The sequence below is a fragment of the Carcharodon carcharias genome, chromosome 18 (genome assembly GCF_017639515.1).
Source record: "Carcharodon carcharias isolate sCarCar2 chromosome 18, sCarCar2.pri, whole genome shotgun sequence".
NCBI classification, from domain to species: Eukaryota; Metazoa; Chordata; class Chondrichthyes; order Lamniformes; family Lamnidae; genus Carcharodon; species Carcharodon carcharias.
The window spans coordinates 17,075,695-17,091,630 of record NC_054484.1 but is presented as its reverse complement, the minus strand read 5'-3'; positions in this window follow the sequence as shown (position 1 = coordinate 17,091,630).

Sequence of the window (15,936 nt, the reverse complement as noted above, 5' to 3'; positions counted from 1 at the left end):
CTGTACATGCTTCTTTTACTTGACTACTAGGTTCTTGATCTGATTGTTGCTACTGATGTAATGGTTTGTTGCAGTTAGTGTTCGTCCCCCTCATCCCTCATCACTATGCAGGAGATTCCCATCTTATCTGCTGTCACTCCAGATCTTTGCTATAATTAAAAATTCACATTCATGTAAAATGCTACACCTCAAATTTTCTGTGTCACCGTACAAAATGTTACCCAAATCCTGAGTTGCCCATGCCAGAATGTCACATTGAATTCCTGGCCTCTGCTGTTAGTTGATCTTAGCACCCTTACCAATATTCTAAAGTTAGCTCTGTCCTGTTAGGAGTAGAAATAGGTAGGGGATGTTATCCAGGATTCCTCCTCCAGATCGTTGACCCCACCCCGCCTTCCCAACTGGTAAGTATGTTGGGTGAGGATAAGATTGGCCTGGACCTGGTGGCATTCGCTGCCTATACCCAGATATTGAGGATGGCCAGCTGAGAGAGGTACTGAAGCTCAGCTGGTACCTGAGGAACTGTAGTATGTTGCAGCAGAGGTCTGAAGGAATTGAAGTAAAAATATGAAAGGAGGTCAGGTGAGGAAGGCTGGCCTCAGCAGAAGAACAAACAAGTGAAAATAGGACTTAAGAGCTTACAGAATTATTTTGCAGATTGAATAGTAGTGAAACTTGGGTGGGGATGCAAAACGGGCAGATTTGCATTCACCACCCATACAAAATGATGTTCAATTTTGATAATGTATGACTAGTGGAAAGTGCGCTACAACCTGTTTAGTATCCCTATCCAAGTATGGTTTTACTCCCAATGAGTCTTAGCACAGTGCTTCATGCAAATGAAGTACATATGGTAGAAGTTGTATAATTGTGGGTGGTCTGTAGATGCCCCTGGTAGTGCGTTCCATTATTTATTGAGTTTGCCAAGGCAGCCTTATGACAATTGTCTTGGCTGTTCAGCCAAGCAGCTGTTGATGTCTCTGAATTAGTTGTATGGCCTCTGGCCGAGTGTACATGTTGTGGTTAGCTAATGCAACCTTGCCTTTCTAAAGAAGTCTTGTCCCTTGAAAGCACTGATTATTAGAGCACTTTTCACCATGTTCTGAAAGGCCTCCAGTATTGTTCTCAAATCCCATTTTTCACATGTGGAAGGGTAATCAGGCTGTCCCATTAGATAGCATATAACCTGAGCCTAGGACTGTCCTCTAACCTCTATATACATAGATAAAAGCAATAAAACTGTTGAAGAGTCATACGGACTCAACCTTAACTGTGTTCCTTTCTGCAGATGCTGTCGGACCTGCTCAGTTTTTCCAGGTATTTTTATTTTTGTTTTCCATACATAGATACATTGTCACTTTGGAACTGGTTTCACTGAATAACGATTAAGTATTGGCCCATTGTTAATTCGAGCCCCTCCCCATGTATTCCGCCCTCATCTGAAATGAGCCAGAAATGCTGATCCAAGTTCCAACAATAGTGCTCTAAATGCAGTTGTGATTGGAAAGTTTGCAGACTTATTGGTCTTCTGTGGTGTCATGATTATTCCCCTAGCTGAGATATTTCAGGATTAGATCAGAAAAGAATTTGACACCTACCTTCATTCTATTTTAGAGCGCCCAACTGGGCACTACCCCTATCTATTGAGTCACCGGGCAGCTGATCTGCTTGTAAAGAACCTTCCAATGGCTGTCATGTATATTGGAATAGGTGCAGCAATTAGCTGGTTCTCTCGAGCTTATTTCTGAAATTTCCACACAATATGGGAACTCAAATATTATGGGTTCTGTATGGGGCCAAGTGTTGACTAATAATCGCTTTTTCTATTCCATCTTAAATAACACTTTTAAATAACACAGTTGGTGCTGCTGTCACAATTTCTGTCCCTTTTGTTAGGACACAAGGGCTGGATTTGGGCTGAGGTCCTACAGTAGCATTGGCAGCATGCCAGCCTACAGTGGAGGATTCAGAACCTTGACTACCTGCTCAAGATGGCTATGCAAATTCCAAATGTCAAAGCTTCAGCTACTCCCACGCACATCTGTTGACTTTTGCTTGATGTATGAAATAATGTGCATAATAATCAGCATGAGACTAAGAGGGCAATTTGTTCATTTTGGAGAAAATGTCATTATTAAAGCTTCCATTTGGAGTCTTCTGAATGTGTACATGTACCATTGGAGATGAGCAATCATTGAAAGGTTAATGATTGAGCTTGCTTAGTTCTTATTCTTGTTGAGGATCACATGAAGGAGGAAGAGGACAAGTTAAAATCATGGTGGTGAAGCTTTTGAGAGCAGACTGTCTCTCTAATTGATGGATGAGTTAGAAATGATATGGCAATGTCTCCTATTTGATCTCTCCAAAGCAAGTTTGTTCTATCTGTTTTAATATGATTTAAGGAACTGGAGTAAAGAAAGAAAGTTCATGTATCGATGATGAAAACAAACCAACTTGTAAAGAGTGAGAGAAAGTTAGATAGGTTAGGATGCAGTGACTTGATAAGTTTGGGTTTAAAAGCATGTGGATTGGAGGGATGGAAGGAGTTTGGAGGCTGAAATGAATTTTCAATGCAGTGAAAGTGCAGGCAGTGAAAAGTGCGAGGGATTTTTTTGTTTTGAAGCTTTGTATAAACATGAGAGGAAAGTTCAGAGGTACAATGGCAACAATATCAATCAACAAGTTCTGAGAAGTAGAATGGAAGATTCTGAAGAGGCTTGACAAGGTATGCACTGAGGTTGTTTCCCCTGGCTGGGGAATCTAGAACACGGGGTCACAGCCTCAGGATAAGGGGGTGATCATTTAGGATTGAGATGAGGAGAAATTTCTTCATTCATAGGGTTGTGAATCTTTGGAATCCTCTACCCCAGAGAGTTGTGGATGCTCCATCACTGAATATTTAATGCTAAGACAGACAGGTATTTGGCCTCTGAGAATCAAGGGATATGGGGGGGTGGGTGAGAAAATTGAGTGGAGGCAAAAGATCAGCTATGATTGCATTGAATGGTGGAGCAAGCTTGAGGAGCCATATGATCTACTCCTCCTATTTCTTATGCTCTTATAAGGGGTTGCAACAATGGGAGGAAAAGGTAGCATGGAAGGAGAGAAGGTTCATCTGTCAATAGATTCTTGCATCTGATCCATCAGTGCAAGCAGTCTTTTGGCTCTGAATGGTGGATGGGCAGAAGTAAGTGAATCTTGAAGTAGTAATTGTGGAGTCTGAATGTAACAGAAGAATACTTTTTGTTCGGAGAAAGACTAACTTTTTCCTTTTGTTATTCCCAAATCTTCCATCATTTTACAACAATTAATAACCTGTTTCTTAATCCAAATGATTCAAAATTGATAAGAGATGTATCAGATGGCTTATTCGGATATCCTTACTCTAAACCAGGTATCAAACAAGAGGTACACCTGGTCTGAATGTCACAGCTTGACACTGGAAACTGGGGTGAGTTTAATATTTCATGGTTGTCACAAGGCTGTTGACTACAATGCTAGAGCGAGAAGTAATTATAATCTTAGAACAGAATAAATAAGAGAAATAGTTTAGAATGTTTTATTTCTATATCCTTTTGAGTAATTTACAGCACGTTTTTCTCAAAACTTTCACTGATGTTGAGTGGAAACCATTCAAAATTGAACTATGGTTGCAATAAATTACAACAATGATTAAGAGCATTTTTATTTTACTTAGATTGAAACAGAACAGTGTTAGTACACAGCAACTCACTGTTGCGGTGAGAAATTCCATGGCAATTGTTAACTTTGCCTCTTTTTCAGATACTAGTGAATCTACCTGCACTTTCTATTTCAGTTTCAGAGTGCCAGCGTTGGGAACTTTCTCCGATAACCTAATAGGATTCAACTGTAGATAAGTCAAATCATACCTCTGGAAAAATAAATTGGTCTTGGAGGTTTACAGCCCCAGATTTGTCAGATTGCACTAGGAAAAGGCTTAAATTATGAGGACACATTGCACAGACTAGGTTTGTGTTCCCTTCAGCATACCTAGGGTTGATTTAATTGGCACTGGTGCCAATCCCTAGAGGAATCGTCTCTATTCCAAACTGAAAACCGGTTAGAGGGCGAGATGCACTTGGGTCGGTGGGGTGGGTGGTGGTGGGGAAGACTCCTGCTTTCCTTGCCTATTTCTCATTGATGGTCACCCATTCCTTTCGTGCCTACACATAATAAAGCTGCAGGGTGACCATCTCTGAAAACGTGCTAACCATGTAACCCTCAGCCTCGTGGATGCACCACCGTGATTCCAGCTGCTACTCAAACTTCGAAACCCAGAGCTCGAGCTCTTCCAGCTGATGACATTTCCTGCTCATGTGTTTGCCCAGGATATGTGAAGTACGCTGGAGTTCTGTCATGGAACAGGGTGCACATTCCACAGGACTGAGATGCCCTGCCATGCCCTTTTAGAATCATAGAATGGTTACAGCACAGAAAGAGACCACTCGGACTGTCTTATTTGGTGCCCACTCTGCAAGTGCAGCTCAGCTGGTCTCACTTGCCTGCCTTTTCCAGTAGCTCAGCTTTTTTTTTTCCCTTCAATTAATCATTCAGTTCTCCTTTGAGAACCACAATTGAACCTTCCTCCACTATATTGCCAGACTGTGCACTAATTTTGCAACAGCATGATTTATGCTATTACTGAGTGCATTGCTGCCAGAGGTGAAACCCTTCAGTACGTTTGCTGAGAGCATGTGCAGTATATTTTATTCAAAATGGTCATTGTGTAGCATCTTGCTCAAGTTATGTCTGCCAAAAATAATTCTCCCCCTCTGCATTTTTTTCACTGCATAAAAAAAGGTTTCCCTCATTTTGCCTCTGATTCCTTTGTCATTCACCTTAAATTGGTGACTTCCAGTTCTTGACCCTTCCGTCAGTTGGACCAGTTTCTCCTATCTCAGGCTTGTCCAACATACGGCCTGCGACCCACAGACTCATTGTTCGAAATACAGTCTGTGATTGGAAGAGCAATGAGGCATGTGAAGGTGAGTGGTCATGGCGCCCTCTCTTTGCCTTTGGCTGCTCTCTCTCTCTCTCTCTCTTGCACTCCAATGCAGGCGCCAGCCCCTAAAGGAACACAGGTCAAGATGGTGGAGTGGGCGAGGGATGCCACGAGGACCAGCAGTTGCAGCAACATGTCTGCCCACCCAACCCCCTGCTCAGGGCAGCTGGAGCCTCAGGCAGGGCGGAGTGAAGAAGTGTGTCTTGGTACCATCGCAGCCAGCCCAAATTCTTCTTCGACAGTAAAACATCCAAACTCTGGAAGGCTTGGGTGGGAAGAGTGAGAGTCTGTGGGAGCGAGTGAGTCTGTATGTGTGAGAGAGTTAGTGAGCGAGTGGGTCTGTGTGAGAGTGTGTGAACATCGAGACGGAGTGAACCAAACACATAAACGCATGCACACACACCCTTCCCCTTCCCCTCCTCCTCTTCCTCCCTCCCCAAAGCAGGTTGGGAGAGGAGGAAAACCCAGACTGAAAGGCGACTCGCTTCTAACCCCCACTTTCCTATGAGTTCTGCGGAGGCCAGGTTGGAGTGTGCGCTACCAGTGTCAAACACAACCTCAGTGTTAGGTAGATCCAGCTCCTTATTTCAATGCTGCTCCCCACCCCATCCCTGTTGACCAGGGTTTGTGCCCAGTCTATCTCTTCTCCCTCTGCTTCTTAAGCAAAAAAGCAAAAGAGGTTTATTAGTTAGCTCTGCTGCTTGGCACTTTTTAATGGTCATTTTTATTAATTACTCCTTTTGGAAAAAGATATCAATTTATTGCTTTGACATTGATTTTGTTTGTGGTCTTCATGTTTAATGTTGCGCCAAACTTCATCTTTCTGAAAATTGCTCATCAGTCCCTTGAGAGAAGAAAAATATTGAAATGTGACCCCTTACCTGAAAAAGTCAGATAACTCCGTCCTATTTACTCTGTCCAGACCCCTCGTGATTTTGAAGATTTCTATCAAAATGTCTGCCATTCTTCTTTAAAGAGAACAGCCTCAGCTTCTCCAATCTATCCATGTAACTGTGTCACATGCCAGAATCGTTCTCGTATATCTTTAATGCGCCCTCTCCTAAAGTGTGATACTCAGAATTGGACATAGTGCTCCAGTTGAGGCCAAACCAGTATTCTAGAAAGTTTCACAATAATTCCTCATTTTTGTATCAATATCTGTATTTATAAAATAAAAACAGAAAATGCTGGAAATATTCAGCAGGTCAGGCAGCATCCGCAAAGAGAAACAGTTAACATGTCAGGTCGCTGACTTTTCATCAGAACAGTTCTGGTGAATCCAAGGCAATCGGTTGGTAGGTCTCACTTGGTGCAGGTAATTGCCATTACAGTGGATGGCTTATAAGATATAGCATGTAAGAAATGTGGGGCAATGAGAATAACTGTCAGCATCCTTTCAACTGAATCATTTGGGACTGTGCTTAATGAATCATCATGTTGCTAGGGCTTGTAAAGTTAGTCAGCTGTGCAGTTAATTTTGCAAGAACATGATTTCTTGTTAATGCTATCACTGAGTGCATTGCTGCCAGAGGTGGAGACCCTCTGAGAGTCTATGCAATATATTTTATTCAAACCAGTCATTGTGCAACATCTTGTTGAACTAGTTATGATTATCGATAATAACTAATCCCCCCTTAACCTTGGCTTCCCTTCCTGTCCTCTTCCATCCTCCAAGGTTAAAAGAGTTAAACTATGAGGGCAGGTTGCATAGTCTCTGCTTGTATTCCCATGAATATGGAAGATTAGGAGGTGATCTAATCGAGGCGTTTAACATGTTAAAGGAGTTGATAGGGGAGATAGAAATTATTTCTCTGCATTCCAGAAGAACGACAAAACAATAACAACAATAACTTGTGTTTAACATGATAGTCTGTCCCAAGAAGCAAGGGGACATGACTTTAAAATTAGCAGGGATGGAGAGTTACAGCTACAAAAGGGAAATTTGTAAATTTGTGGTTCCTTTCACTAAAGCTTAGAAGGTTATGGAGTGATTGATAGAAGTCTACAAGATCATGAAGGGTTACAGCAAGGTGAATATGATAAATTGTTTCGAATCAAAGAATAGTAGAACAGGAATAAGTGAGAAAAAGTCCAAATCTAATTACAGAAATATTTAAAGAGATGGCTCGACACAAAGGCATGTTTGAGTTGCCTGTCACAAATTGTTGAAACTTGGGCCATAAGCAGTTCGAAAAATTAAGTAATTAGCTACCTGAAAAAGAGTAATATTAACGTGTATATATGGAATTACGCCATAGGAGACTAAGTGGAAGTTGAAGGTATTTAAGCAGATAGGGAGAATCTATTTCCTCTGGTTGGGGGAAGTGAAGTGCAGAACACGAGGACATCACCTTAAAATTAGAACTAGGCTGTTCAGGGGTGGAACCAAGAAGAACTTCACACAAAATAGTGGTAGAAATTTGGAACCTTCTCTCCAAAAAGCTATTGAAGCTGGGAGTCAATTGAAAATTTCAAGATTGATAGATCTTTGTTAGGAAAGTCTATTAAATGAATCACACGAAGTGGGTGTGGTTGTTGGAGTTAAAATACAGATCAGCCATGGCCTCATTGAAGGGTTCAAGGGGATGGCCTCTACCTGTTCCTATAAGATGTTAAACTGAGCCTCTGCCTGCCTCCTGAAATACATGTAAAAGACCCAGTGGCACAATTTGAAAAGGAGCATTGGATGTTCTATTAGTTTCTGGGTCAACACCCTCTCTCAGTCAAAACCACCAAGAAACGGATGAATTTGTCATTCATCGCATATCCTGCTTGTAGGACTTTGGGTACTGTTTGCTTACGTAACGACAGTGATTGCATCTCTATAAGAACCCATTAGCTGTGAAGTGCTTTAAAAAGAAGAATGCTATGAGCAGATATCTGTACGGAAATGCAGGTTACTTATTTATTTCTGCTAAAAATGTAAGTTAGGTAAAGTCAAACACCAAAATCTTTTTGTTACTTACCATCTTAGCTATGTTTTTGATACTGCATTCCTTGGGGGGGTGTGGACAAAGTTTGTGCTTGATAAGGGGAGGAACGTTGGCGCTGGGCATGGGACACTTTGCTATTTTCAGTTTCATTGTAGGCACTGGTTGGGTACATCACAGATGCAGAATAAAACGCCTTTTGATTTGCTCCAACAATGTGCCCTGGTCCCAACTTCAGAGAGTGCTGTCTTCTGCACCAGTGTGACATTTCCCACAGTAATATTTGTGCCACACAAGTGCCAGACAATGCCCATTTCCAACAAGAGAGAATTTAACCATCTCCCCTTGACATTCAATGGCGTTACCATTGCTCATTCCCTCACCATCAACATCCTGGGGGTTATCAATGACCAGAAACTGAACTGGACTAGCCATATAAATACTGTGGCTACAAGAGCAGGTCAGAAGCTAGGTATCCTGTGGCAAGTAATTCACCTCCTGACTCCCCAAATCCTGTCCACCATCTACAAGACACAAGTCAGCAGTGTGATGGAATGCTCTCCACTTGCCTGAATGAATGCAGCTCCAACAACACTCCAGAAACTTGACACCATCCAGGACAAAGCAGCCTGCTTGATTGGCACTCCATCCACAAACATTCACTCCCACCACCCCTGACCCACAGTGGCAGCAGTGTGTACCATCTACAAGATGCACTGCAGGAACTCACCAAGGCTCCTTAGACAGCACCTTTGAAACCCATGGTCTCTATCATCTAGAAGAATAAGGGCAGCAGACACATGGGAACATCACCACCTGGAAGTTCTCTTCCAAGCCATACACAATTCTGACTTGGAAATATATCGCAGTTCCTTCACTGTTGCTGGTTCAGAATCCTGGAACTCCCTCCCTGACAGCACTGTGAGTGTACCTACACCACATAGACTGCAGAGGTTCAAGAAGGCAGCTCACTGCCACCATCTCAAGGGCAATTGGGGATGGCCAATAAATGCTGGCTCAGCCAGTGATGCCCACTTCCCATGAATTAATAAAAATATAAAAACACAGCAATTCCTATGTTTGCTCTGGAACAATTTAATGTCAAATGGGGGTAGTTTTGTGTCGTGCTCCCTAACCCACCAGCAACTGGGTTAAGACTACCCAACTCATTTTGCATACAGCATTTATGGCAAACAAAAGGGAGAGATCTTTGTCAGTCTTCAATCCACAGTCTCAAAGGAGATATAGCAATCTTACTATCCCATTACACCATTGAGTTCCTTGACCCCATTAACCTGAATGAAATGTCACAGACTTTTAATTAATTTTCTTCACTTTTCAATTAAATGATAAACCCTGTGAGCTGTGGATAATTTTGATGTCTTCATCCATAATACTTGTAGAGAGAGATTTATGTTAACACTTTGGGTGGTGAGTTCAGAGAGGATTCCTATTCTGTGGCTTGTTGATGGAGGTTGCGAGAAGTAGACGATTAATGTTTAAAAGGGGCCAAATTATGCAGCTGGACTGCATTAGCATTTTTCAGAGCCAATTGGAATAGCAGTGATCACATATACCTGTGTGATCTGCTTGTGACTTTCTAGGATTCCTTATCACACAGTGTGAGCAGGTGAGAGGAAATCATCTTTCTTTATTTCTGCTGTGCAATGTTAGATCCCTTGATTCTTTTTTTCTGTTCCTGCTTTTGCGCTCATGACAGAATTAAAATTCTGAGTCGCTGCAGGGTTTAATGAAATCAGAAAGTTAACCAGAGTGTCCACAACAGGCCATTTCTATCAGAAACACTAACCAATCTTTCTCTTTCAGATTGTAAAGCATTAAAGATTTGCATTTCTATAGCGCTTTTCACACCCTCTGGACATCTCAGAGCGCTTTTCATTTAATGAAGTACTTTTGAAGTCTAGTCACCGCATTAACCCTAATGCAGGAATTATGACAGCCATTTTGTACGCAGCAAGCTCCCACAAATAGCAATGTGATATGTCCTGATATTTTTTTTCTTGTTTGAGGAATAAATCTTGGCCAGCACATTGGGGAGAACCTCCCTGATCTTCTTTGAAATAGTGCCATGGGAACTTTTACATTCACCTGAAAGATGACATCTCCAACAGTGTAACACTCCCTACAGTGTCAGCTTAGACTTTTGATCTCAAGTCTCTGGAGTGTAACTTGAACCTGCAACCCTCTGACTTTAAGGCAACAGTGTTACACAAGCATAGCCAATCGCATTAAAACCATCTCTTTCCAAAACTCTAGGCTCAGAAAATCCAATCAGAATAAACCAGCAACTAAGAAATGGAAGCACAAATATTTGCCTGGGCTTTGAGGCTTAGATTGCTGGGTCTTGGAAGCTATATGTGACGTTAGCTGGCAGGCTGGACACCTCTGAATTGTAGCATGATACTTGATCTTTGTGACCAGCTGGACAGATATATTGGTATTTTCATAAGGGGAACTTGCTGACGCCCCCACCCCCCCATGGCCCCATAGGAAGAGGTTCCTGATGAAACAAAAACAAAGATAGCTGGAAAAACTCAGCAGGCCTGACAGCATCTGTGGAGAGGAATACATTTAACATTTTGAGTCTGTATGACTCTTCATCAGAACTAAGGAAATATAGAAATGTGGTGAAATATAAGCTGGTTGAGGGGGGTGGGACAGGTAGAGCTGGTTAGAGGGCCAGTGATTAGGTGGAGGCAAAGAAGAGATTGCCAAAGATGTCATTGACAAAAGGACAAAGGGGTGTTTATGGTGGTGATATTATCTAAGGAATGTGCTAAAGGTGACAGGGACAGAAAGCAGGACAAGCAAGTGACAGATAGCCCAAGTGGGGGTGGGGTGGAGGGGGAAGGGATCGAAATGGGCTAAAAGGTGGAGATAAAATGATAGATCGAAATAAATTTAAAAATAGGTGGGAAAAGAAAAATGATAAATTATTAGAAAAAGGGGGATCGGAAAGGGGGTGGGGATGGAGGAGAGAGTTCATGATCTGAAGTTGTTGAACTCAACGTTAAGTCCGGAAGGCTGTAGAGTGCCTAGTCGGAAGATGAGGTGCTGTTCCTCCAGTTTGTGTTGAGCTTCACTGGAACATTGCAGCAGGCCAAGGATGGACATGTGGGCATGAAAGCAGGGTGGGGTGTTGAAATGGCTAGCGACATGGAGGTCTGGGTCATGTAAAGCGGTCCCCAGTCTGCGTTTGGTGTCTCCAATGTAGAGGAAACTGCATGGGGAGCAACAAATGCAGTAGACTAAATTGAGGGAAGTGCAAGTGAAATGCTGCTTCACTTGAAAGGAGTATTTGGGCCCTTGGACAGTGAGGAGGGGGGAAGTAAAGGGGCAGGTGTTACACCTTCTGCGGTTGCATGGGAAGATGCTGTGGGAGGGGGTTGAGGTGTAAGGGGTGATGGAGGAGTGGACCAGGTTGTCCCGGAGGGAACGATCCCCGCGGAATGCCACCAGGGGTGGTGAAGGGAAGATGTGTTTGGTGGTGGCATCATGCTGGAGTTGGCAGAAATGGCAGTGGATGATCCTTTGAATGCGGAGGCTGGTGGGGTGATAAGTGAGGACAAGGGGGAAGTATGGTTTGGAAATTTGTGGCTAACCTTATTGCAGGTCAGAGCTCCCAGTGAATGAGATTCTTTGCTGACCTGGGGTTGATATATCACTCCTGATATTGTGCTTAATGTTGTTGCATCTCCTGTTTGAGCAATTTTATTAATCACTTAACTGCAAACATTTAATCTTTCATTAAAGGCACTTTCTGACTGTTTTACTAAGTTATTTGTCTCACCCAGTTACATATCCTATTGTTTAATGCATTTATTTATGAGTTTAGGAGTAATTTAGGCAAGATATCTATAGAAGCAATGGTTTAGTTTTTTACAATATAGAGTTTACAAAATTTTTGAGTGCTAAGCAACCTATATGAATAATGGACTGGCCTGAGGAGTCAGCATGTCTATTCAGGATTCAGTCAAGCCATACCATTCTGAAGGATCCTGAACTTGATTTCATATCCCTGCTTATTTAAGTGAAAGTAACCAAAATGGCAATTAGGGATTGCAGTTTTCATTGACTTACCTGAGTCAGGAAGGGAAAGATGTCTGGATTCCTATTCTTAAATGTTATCCAGTGAGCCCCAACCCCATCCATCCACACAACGCTTGAAGGATGCATGGGTGAAGACATAATCTAGCTGACCCGTGATGACCTTTACAGTAACTAATCGTAGATTAGATGATATGCCAGAGGATGACAAGGGCAGATGGAATTAAGGAGTCAAGGAATTTAATTGAGGAAGGGTGAAAATTGGCCAAGATGAGGAAAAACTTTATGAATTTTCCTTTCATTTTCATCTTCCAATAACTCTGGGCTATGAGCATATCATGCAAAATGAATTCAGAGTCTGGTGTCTTTTTGGTAAGAGCAGTGTCAGATAGTTTCCTTTCACATATGGTACAGGCTGGGACAATGAATTACATACTGTGCTTTCACACTAGGACAGGGAGTCACACATTGTCCTTTTGCACTTGGGGACAGAGGGTCACACATTGTCCCTTCACACTGATACGGTGGGTCACACATTGTCCTTTCACATTCTGCGACAGCTGAGTCACACACTGTCCTTTCAGGAAATGGCAGAGGAGTTGAATAAATACTTTGCTTCAATCTTCACGTTAGAAGACACTAATGGCATTCCAAAAATACTAAATAATCAAGTGACAGAAGTGGAGGAGGAAATAAATACAATAACTATCACTAGAGAAAAAGTACTAGGGAAATTAATGGGGCTAAAGGCCGATAAGCTCCCTAGACCTGATGGGTTGCATCCTAGAATATTAAAGGAAGTAGCTACAGAGATAGTGGATGTATAGGTAGTAATCTTCCAAGAATCCTTAGATTCTGAAAAAGTCCCAGAGGATTGGAGAATGGCCAATGTAACAACCTTATTCAAAAAGGGAGATAAAAAGAACAGGTAACTTTCAGCCAGTTAGCTTAACATCTGTCATTGGGAAAATGTTGGTATCTATGATAAAGAATGCAATAGCAGAGCGTTTAGAAATGCATAATCTAATCACGCAGAGTCAGCAAGGCTTCATGAAAGGGAAATCATGCCTGACAAATTTATTAGAATTCTTTGAGGACGTAACAAGAAGGATTGATAAAGTGGAACCAGCAGACATGATGGCCAGAGTTTTTCTGTTGGCGAGTTGGGGGTGGGGCCCGCTCACCGACACGGGATGACATTGGGGGGAACCCCTGACGTCATCGTGCCCCATTTAAATGTTGAGGAAGACGGGGATACAGCGAAATCAGCTGTCCGCCTGCCGACCTGTCAATAGCCAACTGAGGCCATTGACAGGGATCATTAAAACAATTAAAGACCTGCCCGTCCAACCTTAAGGCTGGCGGACAGGCCAGGAGCCCCAGCGGGCTTCTGATAATACATGAAACCTCATCCATTGGCGAGGTGAGGTTTCATGTCTGTTTTTAAAAAACTTTAAGAAACTTTACGTAACATTTATTAACATGTCCCATCTCGTGTGACATTGCCATATGAGGGGGACACGTTAATTTTTTTATTTTGCTATTTTTTAGGTTTATTAAACTTTCAGCGCTCTTCCTGAGACAGCACTTAGTCTCAGGGAGCAGTGCGCACTTTGACAGTTGGGGAATCCCTCCCCCCTCCCCCCTCCCCCCCGCACAGGAAGCGCATACCACTTCCCATCGGGCAGCCCGCTTGGCGGGCCTTTATTGGCCCGCCCACTCAAAATGGCGGTGGGGCCCGTTTTGGCGGCGGAGTTTGGCCTGCCTGCCCATCGTGGGCTAAATTCTGCCCAATATATTTGGATTTCCAAAAGTCGTTTGATAAGCTACTTTGCATAAAGCTCCTTAATAAGATAAGAGCCCATGGTGTTGGGGTAGTATATTAGCATGGATAGAGGATTGGCGCACTAATAGAAGACAAAGAGTTGGGATAAGGATTGCATTTTCAGGATGGCGACCTGTAACTAGTGGAGTGCCACAGGGATCAATGCTGGAGCTCAATTACTTACAATATATATTAATGACTTAGATGAGGGAAGTGAATGTACTATCACCGAGTTTGCAGATGACACAAAAATAGGTGAGAAGGCAAGTGGTGAGGATGACACAGGAAGTCTACAGATGGATATAGACAGGTTAAGTAAGTGGGCAAAAACTTGGCAGATGGAATATAATGTGGGAAAATGTGAGGTTATGCCCTTTAACAGGAAGAATAGAGGAGCTGAATATTATTTAAATAGAGAAGACTGCAGAGAGCTACAGCACAGAGGGATTTGGGAGTCTTCGTGCATGAATCCCAGAAAGCTAACATACAAGTTCAACAGGTAATAGGGAAGGCAATTGGAATCTTGGCCTTTATTTTAAAGGGAGTGGAGTATAAAAATAGGGAAGTCTTGCTAAAACTACACAAAGCACTAGTTAGACCACACCTAGAATACTGTGAACAATTTTGGCCCCCTTATTTAAGGAAAGATATACTGGCATTGGAGGCAGTCCAGAGAAGGTTCGCTAGGTTGATCCCGGGTATGGAGGGATTTTCTTATGAGGAGAGGTTGAGTAGGTTGGAGTTTAGAAGAATGAGAAACGGCCTTATTGAAACATATAAGATTCTTAGGGGGCTTGACAGGGTAGATGCTCCCTTGTGGGAGATTCTAGGACCAGAGGGCATAATCTCAGAATAAGGGAGCACCTATTTAAAACAGAGATGAGGAATTTCTTCTCTGAGGGTAGTCAACCTGTGGAATTTTTTACTGCAGAGGACTATAGAGGCTGGGTCGTTAAGTATATTCAATGCTGAGATAGACAGATTTTTAATCAGTAAGGGGATCAAGGGTTATGGGAAAAGGCAGGAAAGTGGAATTGAGGATTATCAGATCAGCCATGATCTCACTGACAGGAAACGTTGCAGTGAATCACCTTAATTGACCTGATAAATGAGAGAGTGAAAGAGAGAGACATCCTGTGTCCTATTGTGTCGACAGGTCGCTTAATGGCAGGGGCGCACCCAGGCACGGCTGGATGCAATCACTGCCCCAATATCCAGTCTCACCATTGCCCTGCTGTGTCCCGGTAGCCAGTTTCACACAATAGTGAAAATAATAATGCCAGGGTGAGATCATCATTGATAACTGAACAATGGGGGAGAGGTCATCCTGAGCACTGGAGAGCAGAGGAGAATGTGAGAGGAGGACCCCAAGCCAGGTAGTCAGCAGCACCTAGAAGAGAGGAGGACCCTGGGACAGGGCAGTTAGCAATACCTAGATCCTGTCGGGTGGTTCCCCGAGAGACTGTCAAAGTCGTTTGGCAGAATGCCTTAGCACAAGAACTTTCCAACAAGCACCAGGACATGGCTTGGCTGGTGGTGAGGAAAGCCCTTCCTGACAGATTCTTCCTACACACCAGGAGTCTCAGCCCCTTGGCACATTGTCCTCGAGGTGGCTGTGGTGGGGACGAGACCGTTGTTCACCCCCTTGTGGAATGTACCTTTGCAGAGAAGGTTTGGAGAGAGATGCAATGGTTTTTGTTGAGATTCATCCCGAGCAGTTCCGTGACACAGGACCCTGTGCTCTTTGGGCTGTTCCCAGCAACACACACTGAAACAAACATCAACTGCAGCTGGAGGGTCATCAACTCAGTGAAAGACGCTCTTTGGTCTGCCCAAAGCTTCTTGGTCTTCCAGTGCAAAGAGTTATCCCCAAACGAGTGTTGCACATTCCTAGGTCCAGGACTACATGCTGCTTGGGGCAGCTGGCGCAATGGGGAAAGGTCGCTGTCTAAGACCTTTCTGCCATAGTGCACTGAGGGGCTGGGAATTGTATAGACCCCTCGCCCTATATGATTCACAATGAATGTATGTAGTGAATATTAAATATATCCTAATTGTATAGAAACACCTCAGAGTGCAACATGATCTAT